Source organism: Eutrema salsugineum, unplaced genomic scaffold (assembly GCF_000478725.1).
Source record: "Eutrema salsugineum unplaced genomic scaffold, Eutsalg1_0 scaffold_8, whole genome shotgun sequence".
NCBI lineage: Eukaryota > Viridiplantae > Streptophyta > Magnoliopsida > Brassicales > Brassicaceae > Eutrema > Eutrema salsugineum.
In genome coordinates this window covers 13,021,109-13,032,983 of record NW_006256414.1, presented here as the reverse complement: position 1 = coordinate 13,032,983, position 11,875 = coordinate 13,021,109, and the positions used below count along the sequence as shown (strand labels likewise).

The following is an 11,875-nucleotide window of genomic DNA, read 5'->3' as shown; positions in this document are numbered from 1 at the left end:
ATCTAGGGTTAACCCATGATCTTCAATTTTATATTATTAATTCTCTCCTTTGTACGATTACTATTATTAGACGATATATCCTACATATATGGATCGTGATAAATTCCAAAACACCAATCGTAAAAGCCTCGGCCTATTGAAGACATAAAACCCACTTTTTAGTTACATTGATATAAAGTATCAAAGATTTCCATTTCTAATTAGAATTAGAATATATTACAATGTTTATATTCACGTATTCAATTTTATAGATAAATATAAACTTGTATTTAGAGAATATATCAATCGTTTAAAAGTTTAATGTAAATGTTCACCAACATTACCTATTAAATAAAATCATTCATTGTCAAGACTTTATTGTTTAACAAATCAAAGACATAAAAATGATGAAACATAAAAAGGATAAATAGAATGTTTGCTCACATGTACGCTACTGATTAAGAACAAAAAATGACACAAAAAATAAAAGAGAGAAGAAAAAATGTGCATATTCGATACCTGATCCAAGAAGTGCAACCAAAATGGAAGCATAGCATCATCTAGTACTCAAGACGTACTTTATCTCCCATACATATCCTCTTATGAGGATACCTACATTCATTAAAAGAAAAACAATAGAGACATAAGACCATCAAAATAAGAAAATAAGAACCGACTAATGTCATTAAAAACTTACTGTTCCAAGAAATCATCAACTTCTGGAATAGAAGGATTGAACTCAAACAAAGTCGAATAAGTGGACGATATAGTGATTTTCCCTGCTTATATAAACACATACATAGGATCAAAACAACTAATATATAATACCAAACATAAATACAATAATAAATTGTTTTATCAAAAAATACCTCCAAAATAATCAATGATTGCTCATCTTAGCACACACACAATCAAATCATGATCACAGCGCCTTCAAGACGTGTAAAAGTCTCTAGCCATAGTTCCAGATAGCTCACAACTCAAATCAAAACCACTAAATAAAAACAAAAGCATATAATAAATATAATTAATAATACACATTACTAAATCATATACAAATTAATAATTCTGATGAAGTAATACCGTTTGTCCCTTAACAAAAAGTAACAATTGAATATGCACACCATTCATCCTGATATTACATCACTGCCAAGACTACCACTTGCAGAAGCAGTATCCTGATCAGGCATAAGACCAACCCAGCTCGTAGACCATTTAACATCCAGGACACAACCTATCAAATCTAAGAAAAACATCAAAATTTTAAACCAAATAATCATAATCATCAACATAATAAAAAAAAAACCAACACTTATATGTAAAATAAACACGCCAACTAAGTAATCATCATCATAGACACGATCCAATATACTTCGGAAGTTCATGAAGTCAAAATATCTGTTTTCACATTGACGGGAGGTCTTGTCAATGGTAGTGGAAGGTAAAAACACTATCTTGTAACGATGAGAGGTCGGTCTACAGCTATCACTGCAATCGACAACATCAAAAAGACTGATAACAATCCAACTTCCAACATCAACACGTGATTCAACATCATGCAAGTGTTTTCCTCTAGCAGTCGTTTGGATTTTAGCACCCTTGAAAACAAAAAGATTTATATATAAGAACAAACAAATGTTTTTATAGATATGTTAAAAAATACAAATATTTCTTTACATAAACTAAATACCTGTTCATCTGACAATATATCCTTAAAAGAAGAACATTTCGAAATTAGCTCATGCGTCCACGTCCGTAAGACCTTAACAAAGATTGTACACTGAACTTTCGAAGGCCTTAAACGCGAGACACATCCTCCAAAACACATTGACTTAAGCGGAACAGTATAAGTCCAAGTGGGATTTCGGCAATAGGAAAAATTAACATCTCTCGTGATGAGTATTTCAGACGAATTGACGATGGGATGATCATCTACACCATCATCATTTTTGGTCTCATTATCCAACCCAATATCATCATCATCATCACTATCACCATCAGACGAATCACCATTGTTTTCATCGTCTCCAGTATCATCCCATGAATGATCACTCGAGTCACCAGAGCCATCAAAACATTCATCATCATTGATAAAATCATCATCAGAATCATAATCATCTGATGGATCTTTATCAACAGTATCAACAAGCGACCTATAATCAGAATCCATATAATCCTCAAAACCATAATCTTCGTTAGTTCCACGGTCAGACAATACCTCAGTATCTTCAGAATGAGTATCATCAGAATCATCAACCACTACACAATTAAAACAAAAGTTTACCAAAACATGATAGCGTAACATCTAACATGGATAAACCAAAACAGATATATTATGGTTTAGTATTTATATATACCGTTAACGTCACTGGATCCATTGTTTAGAAACCAAGCATTTCTCTGAAAATTCCAATCAAAGGTGTACGGAGAATGTTAGTCCGAACTTCCACATCCATAATCTAAGATAATAAAATGCATGTAAAAAAAAAAAATTTGGCAAAAGATTAATAATATAATAGAAAAAAATTAAAGCATTAGGGCATTCAGAATTACCATTTCTACTTAATATTTTTTTTTTATCAGAAACAGATATACAAATCGCAGAAGCATGATCTACGTAAACCAGTAAAATATTAAAATTTATTATAAAAATACTATCTGAAAAAGCACTACTTGTGAAAATAAAATCTAGCACATCAAATCTTCAATTATAGGATTATACAACCGCAGAACCCAATAATTTAATACCAAAATCCATGAGCATCTGACATGGATAACCTAGAACGAAACACAAATTTTAAAACGTTTAAAAAAAATTAAATACGATGGAGACAAACAATAATCTTTTTTTTAGACATGTCGGTGAAAACGTATGGAGTTACGTAACAATAACTGGATTTTTTTTCATCCATAGTTGCGCTCAAGAGATCGCAAGATTCATCCAACGAAGATGAATAACCGTCAGCAAGATCCGGGTTCACATAACCTAATCATCGTATTCAAAAAAAAATTTAGTATAATAAATAGTTATCATTACTGAACTTGTGGGGTTAAAACATATACATGTTGATGCAGACGAAGCTTCCCAAGATCATGACTTTAGATGGATGAGCAAAGCTGTACTCAGAAGAACACATTGTTAGGATTGAATGCAAGTAAACAAACATCATTAACAATTTCAAAACTCCAGAAAAATATGATGATAATGTAAACCCTAGAAGAAATTGTATAGAGCTCGTAAAAGACGTAAAAATCACAAACCAATTTATACACATGAATAACCTAGGATTTAAAAGAAGATGTATATTATTGGGTGATATGGATAAATATAACCCTCCATGAGAATATTTATATAAGATCAAAATTAACATTTTTTTAATTAATAAAATCAACAGATAAAATAGAAAGGATCTGATATTGACATAAACAAATAATTTTGCCATTTTACGATAAAGAAAACTTTGCTTTCTGATTACAACGGATCAAATAATGTTATATTTTGAGATTCCCAAATATTAAAAATAAATTGAATGTATAAAGAATATTCCCAATTTTTATTATTAAAAGTTGCATCCGATTTAATTATATGGAAAAGATAAGAAACTCTCCCATTTCTAATTAATAAAAATTATTTTCAATAATTAAAAATAAAAGGATTATAAAAATAGAAATTTAAATTTTCAAAATTTACACGACACCGGATTCGAACCGGCGATATACATATAACAGGGAAGATTTCCTAACCAGTCGTGCCAGCAATACTTTATTTGTTGTTTACGAAGTTGTTTTGTTTATAGGGGTTTTTGCTAAAAATAACCTAAAACTTGATTCTCCAATACAAAAGTAGACCCCTGAAGAAACATTTGGCAGAAATAACCTAAAGGGGTAGTGAAAAGACCATTTAATCATGTATGAGTAAACAAAAAACGGATGTCTTAATTACCGTTTACACCCTGACGAAGTCTACTAAAGAGAGAAAGAAGTCTAATAGTAGACTTCGTTTATCAAAATGAAGTCTACTAAGTAATTAAATCTGGAAATTTAATTTTAAAATTTAGAAAAAAATATTTTGGTATCAAAATTACATTCATAAATTCCGTAATTGTAACCTAAATGTACATAAATTATTTTTTCATATTGATAAATGGAAATTTATGTTTTTAAATTAAGTAGAAGAAAATCTATTATTTAGGTTTTAAAAGTTGTAAACTTCTATATTGAATTCTGCTAAACCGAATAAATTAACTATACCGAAATTTTAACCAAAATTGAACCAAAAATAATTTTCTCTAACCAGGAAAAACTTTCTATAACCGGGTAAATGTAACCTGTTATATAAAGGAAAATTATAACACCAAACCCTAGTTTTGTAAAAAAAAAATCAAGAGAAACGGCGCTTTGAATTCTCTCGCCATTCTTCTCTCTCATGTTTTGTGCAAAGGGCTGAAGAATCTAAGGTATATGCCTCCGCCAGGGTGAGTCTCCTTCACCGTCACACTCCTGTCCGGTCCTACGTTCAGTAGTTTCTCCTCTTTTCGAGTTTTCCTTGCATTTTCCCTTGTCTCTGGCGAGATCTACTATTCTCCATGACTTTTAAAGTCACTCCGATGGCTGTTTCCCATGTCCTCCGCCTTATCGCCACTGGTTCAGACAGCTCACTGCCTCTGCGTCCGCCGTTCAACACATCTACACCGCCAGATCTTCCAGATCTGCAACACATTTAAGGTCACTCCGATGGCTGTTTGCATGGCTTTTTATCTTGTTTTGTTTTTGTCTAAAAAATTGTTTTTATCTTATGATATTAACTTTAGGTGAGAACATTAACTTGTGAACTGATTTTTTCTATTTTCAGTTCAACTTGTTATATGTTTTGTCTCTCATTGTAGAATCGGTGAGGATGAGATTAAAAAGATTCCTGTGTTGTTTCAGTTTTAAACCATTTTATTTTGTTTTTATGTTCAGTTGTGTTGACTTTGTTGTTTTTTTTTTAATGTAGATTGATAGCGCTGTAGTTGTTTAATCTCCATGACATATATCGGTCACTTAATAGCTGGATAATTTCTGTAAAAACAATCTAGCCATATTACCTCTGCAATATTTCGATGAGTTATAGAAGATTGATGTTTCTTGCTTATTTGAGAATTGCAAGTCAATTGTCCTTTGAGGTTAGCAAATTGGTGAAAACCTCTCTTTTTTCGTGCTTAAGTTACTCTGCTTTTGATACTCTATTTGATCTTGGAATGTCAAAGCTGTTTTTTTGCTCTTCTGTTTAGTTGGATTTCCTTGCCAGCCTTTGACTCGAGAGCGAGACCTGTTGAGAACTCAGGAGATAGTTTTGCGTTGTGCTTTAGTGTCTGCAAACATCTGAGGAAGAGATGCATCTGTGGCCATCATTGAAACTTCAAAATTCCTTCAGGGGAAACAAACTCAAAGCAACCAACAGAAATTCATCTGCAGGGACAAAGAATCTGGCCCCGAGATCTCATCTGGGTTTGCTGTTGATGTATGCAGAGATCTCGCCATGTTTTTTTTATTAATTTAGTGAAACTGTATTAGTTTAGACTCCAAGCTTGATGGTTATGTCTTTATACTGTAACAGACTAACTATGATTTTTCTATGGGGATTATTGCTCATTTTACTTTTTAATTTCTTTGGTTACGATTCCTTCCTCTGGTTCTAAATTCTATGCTCTTTCTTTGTTCAACTTTTGTCAGCTTGCATTGACGAGGAAGAGAGAATTTATGCAAGCTTCGACTAAAGTTGATATGTCTATATTTTACATCATTTAGATTGCATTATAGAGTCCTCATCATGTGTTTTCTCATGTAAATTGAGTCTTTAGGCGTCAAAATAGGACTTAGGGCTTGCATTAGTTCCCAAAGAGTTTTGCATGTTTTGAAGTCCTTATCAGGAGCCTTGGAGACCAATTGGAGCCTAAGAAGAGGAACAGGAAAAAAAACGGTGAAGAAAAGGGTCAAAAATGGTGAAAACCGCTTGGAGGAATTTCTCGGCCAAATCTCGTACCGGCTGGTCGGAAACCTCGACCAAAATGTTTACCGGATGCTCATTACCGGCCAATAACCTTACCGATCGGCCAGAATCGAGTATCAAGTGCAAAAATACCACGGGACAAGTTTTTGACCGAGGCAAGGATTTTTACGACCAAAAAGCTTACCGCGGTACACAGCCCTCGGCCATTTTCCTTACCGCGGGAAGGTTTTTACGACCAAAAGTTGCCCTTGCCCGCGCAATTCAGAAATCAGCAATCCCGGGAACCTTCCGGTCCGAATCAGTTGTCAGGGTCTTCACCAAAGTTGGAGATAATCCAGCAAAGATTCCAGAACAGTTAGAATAATCCAATTCGGACCAGTGGAGAGAAAGATATGGCTTCCGGAGCGTTCACCAGCCTTGCGCGTACCCGAGAACTGAACGGCGAACTTCAAAGATCATGGCGGACGGAGCCTTTCCTGTCCGAACCAGCTTACCCGGTCTTCATCAAAGTTCGAGATCCATAGAAGATCTTCTCAGAGCATTTGGAATCGCTCAATTCGGAGCAAAGGTTTGGAAGATAGGGTCTCCGGAGTTCACATCGGTCTAAAAGTCTATTTTCCGGTAATTTCAATGCGGCGCAAAGATGTGAAATCCAGGAAGCCTTCCGCTCCCCAAGCTCCGATGGTTTCTTCACCAAAGTTCGAGCTTAGTGAGTCATATTTACTGTGGAACTGGTCCCAGAGTAATTGAAGTTGTGTGCTGAAAGTTATCGCTTCCGGAAGGTGACATGGTCGATACAAGCCTAAAATGAGTTGCGATACGCGCTAAGTGTCTTCACAAGCCTCGGTATCTTTACCTTGGCATCACTCAAGTCGAGGCTCATATCTTGGAAGTATTTTGGACCAGACCTCGTCCCAAAGCCTTGGCATGATTAGATCGAGGCATGCATACGTAAAAACTGAAGCTGGAAACGACTAAGTGTTGAGAGTACACCTCGGTGTAATGACCTCGGCGTGCATGCCGGACTGTGTTCTCCCAAGCACCTCGACATCATGACCCCTCGACATTTTATCCCGAGGTCCCTTGTCACGAACCCAGAATCAAGAACAGAGTAGCTCAAGAACACACACGTGAGGATGGATCAAAGACTAGGGTTCATGCATGTTCTTGACGTGTTCTTCACGAGATCTTCATCCGGATCCTGACTCACGTGCACACCTCGGCATGAAGACCTCGGCTTCACTTTCCGACACACCGTGGCACTCACCCATCAACCCAAGAGGGCGGTTCAGTACCCGGTTTGTTCCGGGCTGACCCGGGACACTCTCCTTTTGCTATAAATACATTTTGAGACTAAAAACCTAGTGATCTTATCTCTTATCTGTTTTTAGCTCTAAGAACTTTCCTCTTTCATGAAACTTGATTACTCTTATCCGATATCTCGTTTTTGCATTAGAATCTTGTTCTTTCTTTATTTCTTTTATCATCCAACATCAAACTCCTTATCATGACTAGCTACACGTCTTGCAAAAGACTTAGTGAGCTCGTTATGATCAGTGAGTAGTCGTTTAAGCGGCTTTAGATAGGTAGATTAGGGTGCTTTCAAGGTGGATTAATGGGTTTAGGTGTCTAGTCTTGCATGTTTCATTCCTTAACCGACGAGATCTCTAAGCTGGATCCAAGCACATCACTTGAGGTTCAGATCTGAGACATATCTCGCATCAGAAGTGTTTGTAGAAATGTCTGAACCACTCGGTTAAGGGTTTAAGAGTCTTTCATCGCGAGAGTGATAGTTTGTTCCCTTAAATGACGTTTTTGAACCGATTCTTATTGCTGACTGATTCGTGCTTCTCAAAAGGGATTTTGGTATGAAAGAGGATCATTTTAGACGTTTAATACTTTCATGAGAAGATTAACGTGCCTTGAGTTCAAAGTCAAATGAAATCGCTTGATAAAATGATTCATTAGCCCCTTAGTCTAACTTGGAAGCACCCGAGTCAAATATCCTGTCTAAAGCTTCTGCCTTTATCATTCATTACCATCATCTGAATCACCTGTTTGTTATTTGCATCTTGATTAGTTTAAATCTCTGCTTTTATTTAACTTTATTGCTCATTTGCCTGTTAATCATCGTCACCAAACTTTTATCGTCTTGTCTTGACTTAAGTGAACAAATGACATAGGCTAGTGTCTCGTTTACAAGCTTGGTTTGACACCCCTTATACTACTTTGACAAGGGGATTGATAACCCTTCTAAGAGCTTGAAAACTTTTAGTTATCAATTGGCGCCGTTGCCAACTTGTAGGAGCATTAGTCTCTTGTTTGTTCTTGAGTTCAAGCTTTTCTTTCCTTTGTTTTACTAACTTCTTTCCAAGTTCTTGTTTTGTTTTCAGGTGCATGAATACCAGGTCTCGGAGCACAGGATCGCTTTTCCCATACGACGATAACATCGACAGATTAGAAAGGCGAGCTCGCGAGAGAGAACGGCACTTTGACAGACTTGGAATGGCAGAACAACAGAGAATGGAGCAACAAGCTCAGGCAGCCGAGCACCAGGCTCAGGCTAATTAGGCGCAGGCAGGAAGAAATGAACAACAAGCCTATGTTAATCAGCAACAGGCTCAAAGAAACGAACGGCTTGCTCAGCAAAACCAACACCAAGCGAATAGAAATGAACAACAAGCCCATCATGTTCATCCGCCACCGCCCCAAGTTCAGCGACAACATCCTCCAATCTGTGTTGGAGAGAATGACCGAGCTAATGCGCACCAATACCGAGCTGGAATTCAAGCTCCACCAGTTCAAAACAACAACTTTGAAGTTAAAGCTTCCCTGCTCAATATGGTGCAAAACTCAAAGTTCCACGGTCTGGCTGGAGAAGACCCTCTCGAACATCTAGATCAATTTGATCGGGTTTGCGACTTAACCAAGATAAATGGCGTCTCCGAAGATAGCTTCAAGCTACGCTTGTTCCCTTTCAGCCTCGGTGATAAAGCACACCAGTGGGAAAAGAATATACCGAGGGGTTCTATACAAACCTGGGAGCAGTGTAAACTGGCGTTCTTATCAAAGTTCTTTTCCACATCACGCACGGCTAAGCTCAGGAATCAGATCTCAAGTTTCACGCAGCACAATAACGAGAGCTTTAGTGAAGCTTGGGAACGGTTTAGAAGCTACACTAACCAATGCCCACACCACGGCTTCTCAGAGGCATCACTCTTGAGTACTTTATACCGAGGTGCACTCCCCAAGATCAGAAACCAACTCGATACAGCTTCAAATGGAAATTTTCTTGGGAAAGAGATCAATGCGGCAATGGAACTAGTCGAGAACCTAGCCATGTCTAATGACACGTATGGAGAGGACTTTGATAGAGCAAACCGTACAGAGGGATCTAGTGATGAACAGCGCATGAAAAATGATATAAGAGAGCTTCAGAGTAAGCTTGACAAGGTTTTGATGGCGACTCAAAAGCCAATACACTTTGTAGGCGAGTTTGATGAGCAAGGGCCAAGTTTTGACAATGTTAATGAAGATGGTCTAACACAAGAGGAGCTGAATTACATAGGGAATCAGAAGAGGTATCAGCGGTTTAACAACTACAAGAGTAACCCAAACCTCTCATACAGAAACCCGAATGTCGCTAACCCTCAAGACCAAGTGTACCCTGCTCAACAACAACAACAAAGCTATGCTCAAAAGGCTCCTTTTCAGAATACCTTCCAGCCCAAGCAACAGTTCAGTGGGCAACAGCACGGCTACACTCATCAGAATCAAGCGGCTCAGAGTAACACCTTCAACAACCAACCACAGCAACACAAGTTTCCACCAGGGTTCCATACACAACCGATGGGTAATCAACAACAGATTCAGGGAACGGGTCAGAATCAAATGGGGAACGACGTCTGTGGGATACTACAGCAACTGTTACAGGGCCAGCAAAGGGTTGAGAGCCAGCACGCGACAATGCAGCAAGATATCAGAGAGCTTAATCAGAATCAAGCTTCTACATCATCAAGAAGCCCGGCTTTACCAGGTAAACCGGAGCCGAACCCTAAAGAGTATGTGAACGCCATCACATTGAGGAGTGGTAAGGAATTACAAACTCCAACGCCTAAGACAAAGCTCATTGAGGCCAATGAGCAATTAGAGGGGGAGGCAGCCTCAGACGATGCGTGTAAAGAAGCGGTCTTAGAGAAGGAACCGATCAAGGACAAAGGAAAAGAGGTGGAAAAGACAACCGAGCTTGAAAAGCCCTATGTTCCACCACCACCTTATCAACCCAAGATACCGTTCACAGGAGGTTTCAAAAAGAAAATCCTAGACAAGGCCAAGGCAGTCTTTGAGAAACACTTGGAGAACACGCAACTCACCTTACCCATTATAGATGCTTTCTTAGATATACCCCAGCTTGGGAAGTTTCTAAAGGACGCGATCCTCAACAAGACAAAGGAGCTCCAGGGTATGGTGATACTGAGCCATGAGTGCAGTGCCATAATACAAAGAAGATCTATACCAAGGAAGCTATCCGATCCGGGCAGCTTCACTCTGCCGTGTGCTTTAGGTCACCTGAAGTTCTCTAACTGTTTATGTGACCTTGGAGCTTCTGTGAGCTTAATGCCTTACACGGTGGCCAAGAGATTGGGATACAAAAGCTACAAGCCAGCCAAGATCTCTCTTGTATTAGCTGATAGATCAGTTAGATTACCGGTGGGGTTGCTTGAGGATCTACCTTTGAGGATCGGTGAGATAGAAATCCCCACGGACTTCATAGTTCTTGAGATGGACGAGGAACCATTAGACCCCATCATCTTGGGCCGACCGTTCTTAGCAACCGCAGGAGCCATAATAGATGTGAGAGGAGGAATGATTGAACTACACATAGGTTCCGAGACTATGAAGTTCAACGTGAAGGAAATGATGAAGAAACCGACCATTGGAGGTCAGGTCTTCTATGTGGAAGTAATGGAGGAGCTGGCTGATGAGCTCCTTGAAGAGTTGAACGCAGAGGATCCGTTACAAGTGGTCTTAACGCGGGAACAAAGCGAGCACGGGTACTTGAACGAAGAAAGCGAGGTGTACAAGCATCTTTTGGACCAACCGAGGGAACTTGGAGCTGAGGCGAGGTTTTTGGAGCTCCACACGAGCAGCCTCGACATCCTAGACAGCGAGGGATCCACGAAAACAGAAGAGACACCTCGGGATATCATGGCCGTGATAACTCATACCGAGGCCGATGGTAAACCGCGCGAGAACGAAGCAAAGGCCGAGGAAGCTGTTCCAGGCCAATGCAACTTTGATGCCGATTGGAATGAGGCAGACGCAGCCCCTGTTGAGCTCAAGCCTCTACCAACAGGGCTCAGGTATGCGTTCTTAGGTCTGAACTCTACTTTTCCTGTGATCATAAACGATAGCTTGCTTGAACATGAAGAACGTGCATTGCTTAATGAAATAAGGAAATTCAGGAGAGCCATAGGGTATTCCTTGGCTGACATTAGAGGAATCTCTCCTGATATATGCACCCACAGGATCCACCTAGAGGACCAACGTCGTCCTCTATTGAGCACCAACGTCGACTTAACCCGAACCTCAAAGAGGTGGTTAAGAAGGAGATACTAAAGCTCCTTGAGGCAGGGATAATATATCCAATCTCTGACTCTCAGTGGGTATCTCCTGTACACGTTGTGCCCAAGAAAGGTGGGATCACGGTGGTGAAAAACGATAAGGATGAACTCATAGCCCAAAGAACTATAACTGGCCATCGCATGTGCATTGACTATAGGAAATTGAATTCTGCATCAAGAAAAGATCATTTTCCTTTACCATTCATTGATCAAATGCTTGAACGGTTAGCTAATCATCCTTATTTTTGTTTTCTCGATGGATACTCGGGGTTCTTTCAAA

The 11,875-nt window shown here is 38.8% G+C and overlaps 1 non-coding gene across 1 annotated transcript; it reads right to left on the bottom strand.

Annotated features, from left to right (window-relative positions):
* Positions 1–9,067: 9,067 nt before the first annotated feature.
* On the bottom strand, positions 9,068–9,174 carry LOC112082250. Its single transcript, XR_002896902.1, has one exon. It is a non-coding gene; the product is annotated as a small nucleolar RNA R71 (small nucleolar RNA).
* Positions 9,175–11,875: the final 2,701 nt, after the last annotated feature.